The following is a 19,748-nucleotide window of genomic DNA, read 5'->3' on the forward strand; positions in this document are numbered from 1 at the left end:
GAACCCCATCACCCAGACCAGCCGTCCCCGTCCCCGTGTTCACCCAGAGTGAACCCCATCACTGAGACCAGCCGTCCCCGTCCCCGTGTTCACCCAGAGTGAACCCCATCACCCAGACCAGCCGTCCCCGTCCCCGTGTTCACCCAGAGTGAACCCCATCACTGAGACCAGCCGTCCCCGTCCCCGCGTTCACCCAGAGTGAACCCCATCACCCAGACCAGCCGTCCCCGTCCCCTTGTTCACCCAGAGTGAACCCCATCACTGAGACCAGCCGTCCCCGTGTTCACCCAGAGTGAACCTCATCACCCAGACCAGCCGTCCCCGTCCCCGTGTTCACCCAGAGTGAACCACATCACTGAGACCAGCCGTCCCCGTCCCCGTGTTCACCCAGAGTGAACCCCATCACCCAGACCAGCGGTCCCCGTCCCCGTGTTCACCCAGAGTGAACCCCATCACCCAGACCAGCCGTCCCCGTCCCCGTGTTCACCCAGAGTGAACCCCATCACCCAGACAAGCCGTCCCCGTCCCCGAGATCACCCAGAGTGAACCCCATCACTGAGACCAGCCGTCCCCGTCCCTGTGATCACCCAGAGTGAACCCCATCACCCAGACCAGCCTTCCCCATCCCCATTGATCACCCAGAGTGAACCCCATCACCCAGACCAGCCTTCCCCGTCCCCGTGTTCACCCAGAGTGAACGCCATCACCCAGACCAGCCTTCCCCATCCCCGAGATCACCCAGAGTGAACCCCATCACCCAGACCAGCCTTCCCCGTCCCCGTGTTCACCCAGAGTGAACCCCATCACCCAGACCAGCCTTCCCCATCCCCTTGTTCACCCAGAGTGAACCCCATCACCCAGACCAGCCTTCCCCGTCCCCGTGTTCACCCAGAGTGAACCCCATCACCCAGACCAGCCGTCCCCATCCCCATGTTCACCCAGAGTGAACCCCATCACCCAGACCAGACTTCCCCGTCCCCGTGTTCACCCAGAGTGAACCCCATCACCCAGACCAGCCGTCCCCGTCCCTGTGTTCACCCAGAGTGAACCCCATCACCCAGACCAGCCTTCCCCGTCCCCGTGTTCACCCAGAGTGAACCCCATCACCCAGACCAGCCGTCCCCGTCCCCGTGTTCACCCAGAGTGAACCCCATAACCCAGACCAGCCTTCCCCGTCCCCGTGTTCACCCAGAGTGAACCCCATCACCCAGACCAGCCTTCCCCGTCCCCGTGTTCACCCAGAGTGAACCCCATCACCCAGACCAGCCTTCCCCATCCCCGAGATCACCCAGAGTGAACCCCATCACCCAGACCAGCCTTCCCCGTCCCCGTGTTCACCCAGAGTGAACCCCATCACCCAGACCAGCCGTCCCCATCCCCGTGTTCACCCAGAGTGAACCCCATCACCCAGACCAGCCTTCCCCGTCCCCGTGTTCACCCAGAGTGGACCCCATCACCCAGACCAGCCGTCCCCATCCCCGTGTTCACCCAGAGTGAACCCCATCACCCAGACCAGCCTTCCCCGTCCCCGTGTTCACCCAGTGTGAACCCCATCACCCAGACCAGCCGTCCCCGTCCCCGTGTTCACCCAGAGTGAACCCCATCACCCAGACCAGCCTTCCCCGTCCCCGTGTTCACCCAGAGTGAACCCCATCACCCAGACCAGCCGTCCCCGTCCCCGTGTTCACCCAGAGTGAACCCCATCACCCAGACCAGCCTTCCCCGTCCCCCTGTTCACCCAGAGTGAACCCCATCACCCAGACCAGCCTTCCCAGTCCCCACTGATCACCCAGAGTGAACCCCATCACCCAGACCAGCCTTCCCCGACCCGTGTTCACCCAGAGTGAACCCCATCACCCAGACCAGCCTTCCCCGTCCCCGTGTTCACCCAGAGTGAACCCCATCACCCAGACCAGCCTTCCCCGTCCCCGTGTTCACCCAGAGTGAACCCCATCACCCAGACCAGCCGTCCCCATCCCCATTGATCACCCAGAGAGAACCCCATCACCCAGACCAGCCTTCCCCATCCCCGTGATCACCCAGAGTGAACCCCATCACCCAGACCAGCCTTCCCCATCCCCATTGATCACCCAGAGTGAACCCCATCACCCAGACCAGCCTTCCCCATCCCCACTGATCACCCAGAGTGAAACCCATCACTGAGACCAGCCTTCCCCATCCCCATTGATCACCCAGAGTGAACCCCATCACCCAGACCAGCCTTCCCGATCCCCGTGATCACCCAGAGTGAACCCCATCACCCAGACCAGCCTTCGCCGTCCCCATTGATCACCCAGAGTGAACCCCATCACCCAGACCAGCCTTCCCCGACCCCGTGATCACCCAGAGTGAACCCCATCACCCAGACCAGCCTTCCCCATCCCCATTGATCACCCAGAGTGAACCCCATCACCCAGACCAGCCTTCCCCGTCCCCACTGATCACCCAGAGTGAACCCCATCACCCAGACCAGCCGTCCCCGCCCCCGTGTTCACCCAGAGTGAACCCCATCACAGATACCAGCCTTCCCCGTCCCCACTGATCACCCAGAGTGAACCCCATCACCCAGACCAGCCTTCCCCATCCCCACTGATCACCCAGAGTGAACCCCAGCACCGAGACCAGCCTTCCCCGTCCCCGTGATCACCCAGAGTGAACCCCATCACCGAGACAAGCCTTCCCCGTCCCCGTGATCACCCAGAGTGAACCCAATCACTGAGACCAGCCTTCCCCGTCCCCATTGATCACCCAGAGTGAACCCCATCACCCAGACCAGCCTTCCCCGTCCCCATTGATCACCCAGAGTGAACCCCATCACCCAGACCAGCCTACCCCGTCCCCGTGATCACCCAGAGTGAACCCCATCACCCAGACCAGCCTTCCCCGTCCCCGTGATCACCCAGAGTGAACCCCATCACCGAGACCAGCCTTCCCCATCCCCGTGATCACCCAGAGTGATCCCCATCACCCAGACCAGCCTTCCCCATCCCCATTGATCACCCAGAGTGAACCCCATCACCCAGACCAGCCTTCCCCATCCCCATTGCTCACCCAGAGTGAACCCCATCACCGAGACCAGCCTTCCCCGGCCCCATTGCTCACCCAGAGTGAACCCCATCACCGAGACCAGCCGTCCCCGTCCCCGTGTTCACCCAGAGTGAACCCCATCACCCAGACCAGCCTTCCCCATCCCCACTGATCACTCAGAGTGAACCCCATCACCGAGACCAGCCTTCCCCGTCCCCGTGTTCACCCAGAGTGAACCCCATCACCGAGACCAGCCTTCACCGTCCCTGTGTTCACCCAGAGTGAACCCCATCACCGAGACCAGCCTTCCCCATCCCCATTGATCACCCAGAGTGAACCCTATCACCGAGATAAGCCTTCCCCATCCCCGTGATCACCCAGAGTGAACCCCACCACCGAGACCAGCATTCCCCATCCCCATTGATCACCCAGAGTGAACCCCATCACCCAGACCAGCCTTCCCCATCCCCATTGATGACCCAGAGTGAACCCCATCACCCAGACCAGCCTTCCCCATTCCCATTGATCACCCAGAGTGAACACCATCACTGAGACCAGCCTTCCCCATCCCCATTGATCACCCAGAGTGAACCCCATCACCCAGACCAGCCTTCCCCATCCCCGTGATCACCCAGAGTGAACCCCATCACCCAGACCAGCCATCCCCGTCCCCGTGATCACCCAGAGTGAACCCCATCACCGAGACCAGCCTTCCCCATCCCCATTGATCACCCAGAGTGAACCCCATCACCGAGACCAGCCGTCCCCGTCCCCGTGTTCACCCAGAGTGAACCCCATCACCCAGACCAGCCTTCCCCGTCCCCACTGATCACCCAGAGTGAACCCCATCACCGAGACCAGCCTTCCCCGTCCCCACTGATCACCCAGAGTGAACCCCATCACCCAGACCAGCCTTCCCCATCCCCATTGATCATCCAGAGTGAACCCCATCACCGAGACCAGCCTTCCCCGTCCCCGTGTTCACCCAGAGTGAACCCCATTACCCAGACCAGCCTTCCCCGTCCCCGTGTTCACCCAGAGTGAACCCCATCACCGAGACAAGCCTTCCCCATCCCCACTGATCACCCAGAGTGAACCCCATCACCGAGACCAGCCTTCCCCATCCCCACTGATCACCCAGAGTGAACCCCATCACCGAGACCAGCCGACCCCGTCCCCGTGTTCACCCAGAGTGAACCCCATCACCCAGACCAGCCTTCCCCATCCCCACTGATCACCCAGAGTGAACCCCATCACTGAGACCAGCCTTCCCCGTCCCCGTGTTCACCCAGAGTGAACCCCATCACGCAGACCAGCCTTCCCCGTCCCCGTGTTCACCCAGAGTGAACCCCATCACCCAGACCAGCCTTCCCCATCCCCATTGATCACCCAGAGTGAACCCCATCACCCAGACCAGCCTTCCCCATCCCCACTGATCACCCAGAGTGAACCCCATCACCGAGACCAGCCTTCCCCGTCCCCTTGATCACCCAGAGTGAACCCCATCACCGAAACCAGCCTTCCCCATCCCCGTGATCACCCAGAGTGAACCCCATCACCCAGACCAGCCTTCCCCATCCCCATTGATCACCCAGAGTGAACCCCATCACCCAGACCAGCCTTCCCCATCCCCACTGATCACCCAGAGTGAACCCCATCACCGAGACCAGCCTTCCCCGGCCCCATTGATCACCCAGAGTGAACCCCATCACCGAGACCAGCCGTCCCCGTCCCCGTGTTCACCCAGAGTGAACCCCATCACCCAGACCAGCCTTCCTCATCCCCACTGATCACCCAGAGTGAACTCCATCACCGAGACCAGCCTTCCCCATCCCCACGGATCACCCAGAGTGAACCCCATCACCGAGACCAGCCTTCCCCGTCCCCGTGATCACCCAGAGTGAACCCCATCACCCAGACCAGCCGTCCCCGTCCCCGTGTTCACCTAGAGTGAACCCCATCACCCAGACCAGCCTTCCCCGTCCCCGTGATCACCCAGAGTGAACCCCATCACCCAGACCAGCCTTCCCCGTCCCCGTGTTCACCCAGAGTGAACCCCATCACCGCGATCAGCCTTCCCCGTCCCCATTGATCACCCAGAGTGAACCCCATCACCGAGACCAGCCTTCCCCGTCCCCGTGATCACCCAGAGTGAACCCCACCACCGAGACCAGCCTTCCCCGTCCCCGTGTTCACCCAGAGTGAACCCCATCACCCAGACCAGCCTTCCCCATCCCCATTGATCACCCAGAGTGAACCCCATCACCGAGACCAGCCTTCCCCGTCCCCGTGATCACCCAGAGTGAACCCCACCACCGAGACCAGCCTTCCCCATCCCCATTGATCACCCAGAGTGAACCCCATCACCCAGACCAGCCTTCCCCATCCCCATTGATCACCCAGAGTGAACCCCATCACCGAGACCAGCCTTCGCCGTCCCCGTGATCACCCAGAGTGAACCCCATCACCGAGACCAGCCGTCCCCGTCCCCGTGTTCACCCAGAGTGAACCCCATCACCCAGACCAGCCTTCCTCATCCCCACTGATCACCCAGAGTGAACTCCATCACCGAGACCAGCCTTCCCCATCCCCACGGATCACCCAGAGTGAACCCCATCACCGAGACCAGCCTTCCCCGTCCCCGTGATCACCCAGAGTGAACCCCATCACCCAGACCAGCCTTCCCCGTCCCCATGTTCACCTAGAGTGAACCCCATCACCCAGACCAGCCTTCCCCGTCCCCGTGATCACCCAGAGTGAACCCCATCACCCAGACCAGCCTTCCCCGTCCCCGTGTTCACCCAGAGTGAACCCCATCACCGCGATCAGCCTTCCCCGTCCCCATTGATCACCCAGAGTGAACCCCATCACCGAGACCAGCCTTCCCCGTCCCCGTGATCACCCAGAGTGAACCCCACCACCGAGACCAGCCTTCCCCGTCCCCGTGTTCACCCAGAGTGAACCCCATCACCCAGACCAGCCTTCCCCATCCCCATTGATCACCCAGAGTGAACCCCATCACCGAGACCAGCCTTCCCCGTCCCCGTGATCACCCAGAGTGAACCCCACCACCGAGACCAGCCTTCCCCATCCCCATTGATCACCCAGAGTGAACCCCATCACCCAGACCAGCCTTCCCCATCCCCATTGATCACCCAGAGTGAACCCCATCACCGAGACCAGCCTTCGCCGTCCCCGTGATCACCCAGAGTGAACCCCATCACCCAGACCAGCCATCCCCGTCCCCGTGTTCACCCAGAGTGAACCCCATCACCCAGACCAGCCTTGCCGTCCCCGTGTTCACCCAGAGTGAACCCCATCACTGAGACCAGCCGTCCCCGTCCTCGTGTTCACCCAGAGTGAACCCCATCACCCAGACCAGCCGTCCCCGTCCCCGTGTTCACCCAGAGTGAACCCCATCACCCAGACCAGCCTTCCCCGTCCCCGAGATCACCCAGAGTGAACCCCATCACCCAAACCAGCCTTCCCCATCCCTGAGATCACCCAGAGTGAACCCCATCACCCAGACCAGCCTTCCCCGTCCCCGTGTTCACCCAGAGTGAACCCCATCACCCAGACCAGCCGTCCCCATCCCCATTGATCACCCAGAGTGAACCCCATCACCCAGACCAGCCTTCCCCATCCCCGTGATCACCCAGAGTGAACCCCATCACCCAGACCAGCCTTCCCCATCCCCATTGATCACCCAGAGTGAACCCCATCACCCAGACCAGCCTTCCCCATCCCCATTGATCACCCAGAGTGAAACCCATCACTGAGACCAGCCTTCCCCATCCCCATTGATCACCCAGAGTGAACCGCATCAACCAGACCAGCCTTCCTGATCCCCGTGATCACCCAGAGTGAACCCCATCACCCAGACCAGCCTTCCCCGTCCCCATTGATCACCCAGAGTGAACCCCATCACCCAGACCAGCCTTCCCCGTCCCCGTGATCACCCAGAGTGAACCCCATCACCCAGACCAGCCTTCCCCATCCCCATTGATCACCCAGAGTGAACCCCATCACCCAGACCAGCCTTCCCCGTCCCCACTGATCACCCAGAGTGAACCCCATCACCCAGACCAGCCTTCCCCACCCCCGTGTTCACCCAGAGTGAACCCCATCACCGATACCAGCCTTCCCCGTCCCCACTGATCACCCAGAGTGAACCCCATCACCCAGACCAGCCTTCCCCATCCCCACTGATCACCCAGAGTGAACCCCATCACCGAGATCAGCCTTCCCCGTCCCCGTGATCACCCAGAGTGAACCCCATCACCGAGACAAGCCTTCCCCGTCCCCGTGATCACCCAGAGTGAACCCAATCACTGAGACCAGCCTTCCCCGTCCCCATTGATCACCCAGAGTGAACCCCATCACCGAGACCAGCCTTCCCCGTCCCCATTGATCACCCAGAGTGAACCCCATCACCCAGACCAGCCTTCCCCGTCCCCGTGATCACCCAGAGTGAACCCCATCACCCAGACCAGCCTTCCCCGTCCCCGTGATCACCCAGAGTGAACCCCATCACCGAGACCAGCCTTCCCCATCCCCGTGATCACCCAGAGTGATCCCCATCACGCAGACCAGCCTTCCCCATCCCCATTGATCACCCAGAGTGAACCCCATCACCCAGACCAGCCTTCCCCATCCCCATTGATCACCCAGAGTGAACCCCATCACCGAGACCAGCCTTCCCCATCCCCGTGATCACCCAGAGTGAACTCCATCACCCAGACCAGCCTTCCCCGTCCCCGTGATCACCCAGAGTGAACCCCATCACCCAGACCAGCCTTCCCCGTCCCCACTGATCACCCAGAGTGAACCCCATCACCGAGACCAGCCTTCCCCGTCCCCACTGATAACCCAGAGTGAACCCCATCACCCAGACCAGCCTTCCCCATCCCCAATGATCATCCAGAGTGAACCCCATCACCGAGACCAGCCTTCCCCGTCCCCGTGTTCACCCAGAGTGAACCCCATTACCCAGACCAGCCTTCCCCGTCCCCGTGTTCACCCAGAGTGAACCCCATCACCTAGACCAGCCTTCCCCATCCCCACTGATCACCCAGAGTGAACCCCATCACCGAGACCAGCCTTCCCAATCCCCACTGATCACCCAGAGTGAACCCCATCACCGAGACCAGCCGACCCCGTCCCCGTGTTCACCCAGAGTGAACCCCATCACCCAGACCAGCCTTCCCCATCCCCACTGATCACCCAGAGTGAACCCCATCACTGAGACCAGCCTTCCCCGTCCCCGTGTTCACCCAGAGTGAACCCCATCACCCAGACCAGCCTTCCCCGTCCCCGTGTTCACCCAGAGTGAACCCCATCACCCAGACCAGCCTTCCCCATCCCCATTGATCACCCAGAGTGAACCCCATCACACAGACCAGCCTTCCCCATCCCCACTGATCACCCAGAGTGAACCCCATCACCGAGACCAGCCTTCCCCGTCCCCTTGATCACCCAGAGTGAACCCCATCACCGAAACCAGCCTTCCCCATCCCCGTGATCACCCAGAGTGAACCCCATCACCCAGACCAGCCTTCCCCATCCCCATTGATCACCCAGAGTGAACCCCATCACCCAGACCAGCCTTCCCCATCCCCACTGATCACCCAGAGTGAACCCCATCACCGAGACCAGCCTTCCCCGGCCCCATTGATCACCCAGAGTGAACCCCATCACCGAGACCAGCCGTCCCCGTCCCCGTGTTCACCCAGAGTGAACCCCATCACCCAGACCAGCCTTCCTCATCCCCACTGATCACCCAGAGTGAACTCCATCACCGAGACCAGCCTTCCCCATCCCCACGGATCACCCAGAGTGAACCCCATCACCGAGACCAGCCTTCCCCGTCCCCGTGATCACCCAGAGTGAACCCCATCACCCAGACAAGCCTTCCCCGTCCCCGTGTTCACCTAGAGTGAACCCCATCACCCAGACCAGCCTTCCCCGTCCCCGTGATCACCCAGAGTGAACCCCATCACCCAGACCAGCCTTCCCCGTCCCCGTGTTCACCCAGAGTGAACCCCATCACCGCGATCAGCCTTCCCCGTCCCCATTGATCACCCAGAGTGAACCCCATCACCGAGACCAGCCTTCCCCGTCCCCGTGATCACCCAGAGTGAACCCCACCACCGAGACCAGCCTTCCCCGTCCCCGTGTTCACCCAGAGTGAACCCCATCACCCAGACCAGCCTTCCCCATCCCCATTGATCACCCAGAGTGAACCCCATCACCGAGACCAGCCTTCCCCGTCCCCGTGATCACCCAGAGTGAACCCCACCACCGAGACCAGCCTTCCCCATCCCCATTGATCACCCAGAGTGAACCCCATCACCCAGACCAGCCTTCCCCATCCCCATTGATCACCCAGAGTGAACCCCATCACCGAGAGCAGCCTTCGCCGTCCCCGTGATCACCCAGAGTGAACCCCATCACCCAGACCAGCCGTCCCCGTCCCCGTGTTCACCCAGAGTGAACCCCATCACCCAGACCAGCCTTGCCGTCCCCGTGTTCACCCAGAGTGAACCCCATCACTGAGACCAGCCGTCCCCGTCCCCGTGTTCACCCAGAGTGAACCCCATCACCCAGACCAGCCGTCCCCGTCCCCGTGTTCACCCAGAGTGAACCCCATCACCCAGACCAGCCTTCCCCGTCCCCGAGATCACCCAGAGTGAACCCCATCACCCAAACCAGCCTTCCCCATCCCTGAGATCACCCAGAGTGAACCCCATCACCCAGAAAAGCCTTCCCCGTCCCCGTGTTCACCCAGAGTGAACCCCATCACCCAGACCAGCCGTCCCCATCCCCATTGATCACCCAGAGTGAACCCCATCACCCAGACCAGCCTTCCCCATCCCCGTGATCACCCAGAGTGAACCCCATCACCCAGACCAGCCTTCCCCATCCCCATTGATCACCCAGAGTGAACCCCATCACCCAGACCAGCCTTCCCCATCCCCATTGATCACCCAGAGTGAAACCCATCACTGAGACCAGCCTTCCCCATCCCCATTGATCACCCAGAGTGAACCGCATCAACCAGACCAGCCTTCCTGATCCCCGTGATCACCCAGAGTGAACCCCATCACCCAGACCAGCCTTCCCCGTCCCCATTGATCACCCAGAGTGAACCCCATCACCCAGACCAGCCTTCCCCGTCCCCGTGATCACCCAGAGTGAACCCCATCACCCAGACCAGCCTTCCCCATCCCCATTGATCACCCAGAGTGAACCCCATCACCCAGACCAGCCTTCCCCGTCCCCACTGATCACCCAGAGTGAACCCCATCACCCAGACCAGCCTTCCCCACCCCCGTGTTCACCCAGAGTGAACCCCATCACCGATACCAGCCTTCCCCGTCCCCACTGATCACCCAGAGTGAACCCCATCACCCAGACCAGCCTTCCCCATCCCCACTGATCACCCAGAGTGAACCCCATCACCGAGATCAGCCTTCCCCGTCCCCGTGATCACCCAGAGTGAACCCCATCACCGAGACAAGCCTTCCCCGTCCCCGTGATCACCCAGAGTGAACCCAATCACTGAGACCAGCCTTCCCCGTCCCCATTGATCACCCAGAGTGAACCCCATCACCGAGACCAGCCTTCCCCGTCCCCATTGATCACCCAGAGTGAACCCCATCACCCAGACCAGCCTTCCCCGTCCCCGTGATCACCCAGAGTGAACCCCATCACCCAGACCAGCCTTCCCCGTCCCCGTGATCACCCAGAGTGAACCCCATCACCGAGACCAGCCTTCCCCATCCCCGTGATCACCCAGAGTGATCCCCATCACGCAGACCAGCCTTCCCCATCCCCATTGATCACCCAGAGTGAACCCCATCACCCAGACCAGCCTTCCCCATCCCCATTGATCACCCAGAGTGAACCCCATCACCGAGACCAGCCTTCCCCATCCCCGTGATCACCCAGAGTGAACTCCATCACCCAGACCAGCCTTCCCCGTCCCCGTGATCACCCAGAGTGAACCCCATCACCCAGACCAGCCTTCCCCGTCCCCACTGATCACCCAGAGTGAACCCCATCACCGAGACCAGCCTTCCCCGTCCCCACTGATAACCCAGAGTGAACCCCATCACCCAGACCAGCCTTCCCCATCCCCATTGATCATCCAGAGTGAACCCCATCACCGAGACCAGCCTTCCCCGTCCCCGTGTTCACCCAGAGTGAACCCCATTACCCAGACCAGCCTTCCCCGTCCCCGTGTTCACCCAGAGTGAACCCCATCACCTAGACCAGCCTTCCCCATCCCCACTGATCACCCAGAGTGAACCCCATCACCGAGACCAGCCTTCCCAATCCCCACTGATCACCCAGAGTGAACCCCATCACCGAGACCAACCGACCCCGTCCCCGTGTTCACCCAGAGTGAACCCCATCACCCAGACCAGCCGTCCCCATCCCCACTGATCACCCAGAGTGAACCCCATCACTGAGACCAGCCTTCCCCGTCCCCGTGTTCACCCAGAGTGAACCCCATCACCCAGACCAGCCTTCCCCGTCCCCGTGTTCACCCAGAGTGAACCCCATCACCCAGACCAGCCTTCCCCATCCCCATTGATCACCCAGAGTGAACCCCATCACACAGACCAGCCGTCCCCATCCCCACTGATCACCCAGAGTGAAACCCATCACCGAGACCAGCCTTCCCCGTCCCCTTGATCACCCAGAGTGAACCCCATCACCGAAACCAGCCTTCCCCATCCCCGTGATCACCCAGAGTGAACCCCATCACCCAGACCAGCCTTCCCCATCCCCATTGATCACCCAGAGTGAACCCCATCACCCAGACCAGCCTTCCCCATCCCCACTGATCACCCAGAGTGAACCCCATCACCGAGACCAGCCTTCCCCGGCCCCATTGATCACCCAGAGTGAACCCCATCACCGAGACCAGCCGTCCCCGTCCCCGTGTTCACCCAGAGTGAACCCCATCACCCAGACCAGCCTTCCTCATCCCCACTGATCACCCAGAGTGAACTCCATCACCGAGACCAGCCTTCCCCATCCCCACGGATCACCCAGAGTGAACCCCATCACCGAGACCAGCCTTCCCCGTCCCCGTGATCACCCAGAGTGAACCCCATCACCCAGACCAGCCTTCCCCGTCCCCGTGTTCACCTAGAGTGAACCCCATCACCCAGACCAGCCTTCCCCGTCCCCGTGATCACCCAGAGTGAACCCCATCACCCAGACCAGCCTTCCCCGTCCCCGTGTTCACCCAGAGTGAACCCCATCACCGCGATCAGCCTTCCCCGTCCCCATTGATCACCCAGAGTGAACCCCATCACCGAGACCAGCCTTCCCCGTCCCCGTGATCACCCAGAGTGAACCCCACCACCGAGACCAGCCTTCCCCGTCCCCGTGTTCACCCAGAGTGAACCCCATCACCCAGACCAGCCTTCCCCATCCCCATTGATCACCCAGAGTGAACCCCATCACCGAGACCAGCCTTCCCCGTCCCCGTGATCACCCAGAGTGACACCCACCACCGAGACCAGCCTTCCCCATCCCCATTGATCACCCAGAGTGAACCCCATCACCCAGACCAGCCTTCCCCATCCCCATTGATCACCCAGAGTGAACCCCATCACCGAGACCAGCCTTCCCCGTCCCCGTGATCACCCAGAGTGAACCCCATCACCCAGACCAGCCGTCCCCGTCACCGTGTTCACCCAGAGTGAACCCCATCACCCAGACCAGCCTTCCCCGTCCCCGTGTTCACCCAGAGTGAACCCCATCACTGAGACCAGCCGTCCCCGTCCCCGTGTTCACCCAGAGTGAACCCCATCACCAAGACCAGCCGTCCCCGTCCCCGTGTTCACCCAGAGTGAACCCCATCACCCAGACCAGCCTTCCCCGTCCCCGAGATCACCCAGAGTGAACCCCATCACCCAGACCAGCCTTCCCCGTCCCCGAGATCACCCAGAGTGAACCCCATCACCCAGACCAGCCTTCCCCGTCCCCGTGTTCACCCAGAGTGAACCCCATCACCCAGACCAGCCTTCCCCATCCCCATTGATCACCCAGAGTGAACCCCATCACCCAGACCAGCCTTCCCCATCCCCGTGATCACCCAGAGTGAACCCCATCACCCAGACCAGCCTTCCCCATCCCCATTGATCACCCAGAGTGAACCCCATCACCCAGACCAGCCTTCCCCATCCCCATTGATCACCCAGAGTGAAACCCATCACTGAGACCAGCCTTCCCCATCCCCATTGATCACCCAGAGTGAACCGCATCAACCAGACCAGCCTTCCTGATCCCCGTGATCACCCAGAGTGAACCCCATCACCCAGACCAGCCTTCCCCGTCCCCATTGATCACCCAGAGTGAACCCCATCACCCAGACCAGCCTTCCCCGTCCCCGTGATCACCCAGAGTGAACCCCATCACCCAGACCAGCCTTCCCCGTCCCCACTGATCACCCAGAGTGAACCCCATCACCCAGACCAGCCTTCCCCACTCCCGTGTTCACCCAGAGTGAACCCCATCACCGATACCAGCCTTCCCCGTCCCCACTGATCACCCAGAGTGAACCCCATCACCCAGACCAGCCTTCCCCATCCCCACTGATCACCCAGAGTGAACCCCATCACCGAGATCAGCCTTCCCCGTCCCCGTAATCACCCAGAGTGAACCCCATCACCGAGACAAGCCTTCCCCGTCCCCGTGATCACCCAGAGTGAACCCAATCACTGAGACCAGCCTTCCCCGTCCCCGTGTTCACCCAGAGTGAACCCCATCACCCAGACCAGCCTTCCCCGTCCCCGTGTTCACCCAGAGTGAACCCCATCACCCAGACCAGCCTTTCCCATCCCCATTGATCACCCAGAGTGAACCCCATCACCCAGACCAGCCTTCCCCATCCCCACTGATCACCCAGAGTGAACCCCATCACCCAGACCAGCCTTCCCCGTCCCCGTGATCACCCAGAGTGAACCCCATCACCCAGACCAGCCTTCCCCGTCCCGGTGATCACCCAGAGTGAACCCCATCACCCAGACCAGCCTTCCCCGTCCCCACTGATCACCCAGAGTGAACCCCATCACCTAGACCAGCCTTCCCCATCCCCATTGATCACCCAGAGTGAACCCCATCACCCAGACCAGCCTTCCCCATCCCCATTGATCACCCAGAGTGAACCCCATCACCCAGACCAGCCGTCCCCATCCCCGTGTTCACCTAGAGTGAACCCCATCACCGAGACCAGCCTTCCCCATCGCCGTCTTCACCCAGAGTGAACCCCATCACCCAGACCAGCCTTCCCCATCCCCGTGTTCACCCAGAGTGAACCCCATCACCGAGACCAGCCTTCCCCATCCCCATTGATCACCCAGAGTGAACCCCATCACCGAGACCAGCCGTCCCCGTCCCCGTGACCACCCAGAGTGAACCCCATCACCGAGACCAGCCCTCCCCGTCCCCATTGATCACCCAGAGTGAACCCCATCACCCAGACCAGCCTTCCCCATCCCCATTGATCACCCAGAGTGAACCCCATCACCCAGACCAGCCTTCCCCATCCCCACTGATCACCCAGAGTCAACCCCATCGCCGAGACCAGCCTTCCCCGTCCCCATTGATCACCCAGAGTGAACCCCATCACCCAGACCAGCCTTCCCCATCCCCATTGATCACCCAGAGTGAACCCCATCACCCAGACCAGCCTTCCCCATCCCCACTGATCACCCAGAGTGAACCCCATCACCCAGACCAGCCTTCCCCATCCCCATTGATCACCCAGAGTGAACCCCATCACCCAGACCAGCCTTCCTCATCCCCATTGATCACCCAGAGTGAACCCCATCACCGAGACCAGCCTACCCGTCCCCATTGATCACCCAGAGTGAACCCCATCACCCAGACCAGCCTTCCCCATCCCCATTGATCACCCAGAGTGAACCCCATCACGCAGACCAGCCTTCCCCATCCCCATTGATCACCCAGAGTGAACCCCATCACCGAGACCAGCCTTCCCCGTCCCCGTGATCACCCAGAGTGAACCCCATCACCGAGACCAGCCTTCCCCATCGCCGTGATCACCCAGAGTGAACCCAATCACCCAGACCAGCCTTCCCCATCCCCATTGATCACCCAGAGTGAACCCCATCACCCAGACCAGCCTTCCCCGTCCCCGAGATCACCCAGAGTGAACCCCATCACCCAGACCAGCCTTCCCCATCCCCATTGATCACCCAGAGTGAACCCCATCACCCAGACCAGCCTTCCCCGTCCCCACTGATCACCCAGAGTGAACCCCATCACCCAGACCAGCCTTCCCCACCCCCGTGTTCACCCAGAGTGAACCCCATCACCGATACCAGCCTTCCCCGTCCCCACTGATCACCCAGAGTGAACCCCATCACCCAGACCAGCCTTCCCCATCCCCACTGATCACCCAGAGTGAACCCCATCACCGAGATCAGCCTTCCCCGTCCCCTTGATCACCCAGAGTGAACCCCATCACCGAGACAAGCCTTCCCCGTCCCCGTGATCACCCAGAGTGAACCCAATCACTGAGACCAGCCTTCCCCGTCCCCATTGATCACCCAGAGTGAACCCCATCACCGAGACCAGCCTTCCCCGTCCCCATTGATCACCCAGAGTGAACCCCATCACCCAGACCAGCCTTCCCCGTCCCCGTGATCACCCAGAGTGAACCCCATCACCCAGACCAGCCTTCCCCGTCCCCGTGATCACCCAGAGTGAACCCCATCACCGAGACCAGCCTTCCCCATCCCCGTGATCACCCAGAGTGATCCCCATCACGCAGACCAGCCTTCCCCATCCCCATTGATCACCCAGAGTGAACCCCATCACCCAGACCAGCCTTCCCCATCCCCATTGATCACCCAGAGTGAACCCCATCACCGAGACCAGCCTTCCCCATCCCCGTGATCACCCAGAGTGAACTCCATCACCCAGACCAGCCTTCCCCGTCCCCGTGATCACCCAGAGTGAACCCCATCACCCAGACCAGCCTTCCCCGTCCCCACTGATCACCCAGAGTGAACCCCATCACCGAGACCAGCCTTCCCCGTCCCCACTGATAACCCAGAGTGAACCCCATCACCCAGACCAGCCTTCCCCATCCCCATTGATCATCCAGAGTGAACCCCATCACCGAGACCAGCCTTCCCCGTCCCCGTGTTCACCCAGAGTGAACCCCATTACCCAGACCAGCCTTCCCCGTCCCCGTGTTCACCCAGAGTGAACCCCATCACCTAGACCAGCCTTCCCCATCCCCACTGATCACCCAGAGTGAACCCCATCACCCAGACCAGCCTTCCCAATCCCCACTGATCACCCAGAGTGAACCCCATCACCGAGACCAGCCGACCCCGTCCCCGTGTTCACCCAGAGTGAACCCCATCACCCAGACCAGCCTTCCCCATCCCCACTGATCACCCAGAGTGAACCCCATCACAGAGACCAGCCTTCCCCGTCCCCGTGTTCACCCAGAGTGAACCCCATCACCCAGACCAGCCTTCCCCGTCCCCGTGTTCACCCAGAGTGAACCCCATCACCCAGACCAGCCTTCCCCATCCCCATTGATCACCCAGAGTGAACCCCATCACACAGACCAGCCGTCCCCATCCCCACTGATCACCCAGAGTGAAACCCATCACCGAGACCAGCCTTCCCCGTCCCCTTGATCACCCAGAGTGAACCCCATCACCGAAACCAGCCTTCCCCATCCCCGTGATCACCCAGAGTGAACCCCATCACCCAGACCAGCCTTCCCCATCCCCATTGATCACCCAGAGTGAACCCCATCACCCAGACCAGCCTTCCCCATCCCCACTGATCACCCAGAGTGAACCCCATCACCGAGACCAGCCTTCCCCGGCCCCATTGATCACCCAGAGTGAACCCCATCACCGAGACCAGCCGTCCCCGTCCCCGTGTTCACCCAGAGTGAACCCCATCACCCAGACCAGCCTTCCTCATCCCCACTGATCACCCAGAGTGAACTCCATCACCGAGACCAGCCTTCCCCATCCCCACGGATCACCCAGAGTGAACCCCATCACCGAGACCAGCCTTCCCCGTCCCCGTGATCACCCAGAGTGAACCCCATCACCCAGACCAGCCTTCCCCGTCCCCGTGTTCACCTAGAGTGAACCCCATCACCCAGACCAGCCTTCCCCGTCCCCGTGATCACCCAGAGTGAACCCCATCACCCAGACCAGCCTTCCCCGTCCCCGTGTTCACCCAGAGTGAACCCCATCACCGCGATCAGCCTTCCCCGTCCCCATTGATCACCCAGAGTGAACCCCATCACCGAGACCAGCCTTCCCCGTCCCCGTGATCACCCAGAGTGAACCCCACCACCGAGACCAGCCTTCCCCGTCCCCGTGTTCACCCAGAGTGAACCCCATCACCCAGACCAGCCTTCCCCATCCCCATTGATCACCCAGAGTGAACCCCATCACCGAGACCAGCCTTCCCCGTCCCCGTGATCACCCAGAGTGACACCCACCACCGAGACCAGCCTTCCCCATCCCCATTGATCACCCAGAGTGAACCCCATCACCCAGACCAGCCTTCCCCATCCCCATTGATCACCCAGAGTGAACCCCATCACCGAGACCAGCCTTCCCCGTCCCCGTGATCACCCAGAGTGAACCCCATCACCCAGACCAGCCGTCCCCGTCACCGTGTTCACCCAGAGTGAACCCCATCACCCAGACCAGCCTTCCCCGTCCCCGTGTTCACCCAGAGTGAACCCCATCACTGAGACCAGCCGTCCCCGTCCCCGTGTTCACCCAGAGTGAACCCCATCACCAAGACCAGCCGTCCCCGTCCCCGTGTTCACCCAGAGTGAACCCCATCACCCAGACCAGCCTTCCCCGTCCCCGAGATCACCCAGAGTGAACCCCATCACCCAGACCAGCCTTCCCCGTCCCCGAGATCACCCAGAGTGAACCCCATCACCCAGACCAGCCTTCCCCGTCCCCGTGTTCACCCAGAGTGAACCCCATCACCCAGACCAGCCTTCCCCATCCCCATTGATCACCCAGAGTGAACCCCATCACCCAGACCAGCCTTCCCCATCCCCGTGATCACCCAGAGTGAACCCCATCACCCAGACCAGCCTTCCCCATCCCCATTGATCACCCAGAGTGAACCCCATCACCCAGACCAGCCTTCCCCATCCCCATTGATCACCCAGAGTGAAACCCATCACTGAGACCAGCCTTCCCCATCCCCATTGATCACCCAGAGTGAACCGCATCAACCAGACCAGCCTTCCTGATCCCCGTGATCACCCAGAGTGAACCCCATCACCCAGACCAGCCTTCCCCGTCCCCATTGATCACCCAGAGTGAACCCCATCACCCAGACCAGCCTTCCCCGTCCCCGTGATCACCCAGAGTGAACCCCATCACCCAGACCAGCCTTCCCCGTCCCCACTGATCACCCAGAGTGAACCCCATCACCCAGACCAGCCTTCCCCACCCCCGTGTTCACCCAGAGTGAACCCCATCACCGATACCAGCCTTCCCCGTCCCCACTGATCACCCAGAGTGAACCCCATCACCCAGACCAGCCTTCCCCATCCCCACTGATCACCCAGAGTGAACCCCATCACCGAGATCAGCCTTCCCCGTCCCCGTGATCACCCAGAGTGAACCCCATCACCGAGACAAGCCTTCCCCGTCCCCGTGATCACCCAGAGTGAACCCAATCACTGAGACCAGCCTTCCCCGTCCCCGTGTTCACCCAGAGTGAACCCCATCACCCAGACCAGCCTTCCCCGTCCCCGTGTTCACCCAGAGTGAACCCCATCACCAAGACCAGCCTTTCCCATCCCCATTGATCACCCAGAGTGAACCCCATCACCCAGACCAGCCTTCCCCATCCCCACTGATCACCCAGAGTGAACCCCATCACCCAGACCAGCCTTCCCCGTCCCCGTGATCACCCAGAGTGAACCCCATCACCGAGACCAGCCTTCCCCGTCCCGGTGATCACCCAGAGTGAACCCCATCACCCAGACCAGCCTTCCCCGTCCCCACTGATCACCCAGAGTGAACCCCATCACCTAGACCAGCCTTCCCCATCCCCATTGATCACCCAGAGTGAACCCCATCACCCAGACCAGCCTTCCCCATCCCCATTGATCACCCAGAGTGAACCCCATCACCCAGACCAGCCGTCCCCATCCCCGTGTTCACCTAGAGTGAACCCCATCACCGAGACCAGCCTTCCCCATCGCCGTCTTCACCCAGAGTGAACCCCATCACCCAGACCAGCCTTCCCCATCCCCGTGTTCACCCAGAGTGAACCCCATCACCGAGACCAGCCTTCCCCATCCCCATTGATCACCCAGAGTGAACCCCATCACCGAGACCAGCCGTCCCCGTCCCCGTGACCACCCAGAGTGAACCCCATCACCCAGACCAGCCCTCCCCGTCCCCATTGATCACCCAGAGTGAACCCCATCACCCAGACCAGCCTTCCCCATCCCCATTGATCACCCAGAGTGAACCCCATCACCCAGACCAGCCTTCCCCATCCCCACTGATCACCCAGAGTCAACCCCATCGCCGAGACCAGCCTTCCCCGTCCCCATTGATCACCCAGAGTGAACCCCATCACCCAGACCAGCCTTCCCCATCCCCATTGATCACCCAGAGTGAACCCCATCACCCAGACCAGCCTTCCCCATC

At 61.7% G+C, this 19,748-nt stretch overlaps 1 protein-coding gene across 1 annotated transcript in view; it reads right to left on the minus strand.

The window, feature by feature from the left end:
• cmtr1 (cap methyltransferase 1) overlaps positions 1-19,748 on the minus strand; it is a 270,971-nt gene that overhangs the window by 133,515 nt on the left and 117,708 nt on the right. The window lies entirely within an intron of this gene.

This window comes from Carcharodon carcharias, chromosome 5 (assembly GCF_017639515.1).
Source record: "Carcharodon carcharias isolate sCarCar2 chromosome 5, sCarCar2.pri, whole genome shotgun sequence".
NCBI lineage: Eukaryota > Metazoa > Chordata > Chondrichthyes > Lamniformes > Lamnidae > Carcharodon > Carcharodon carcharias.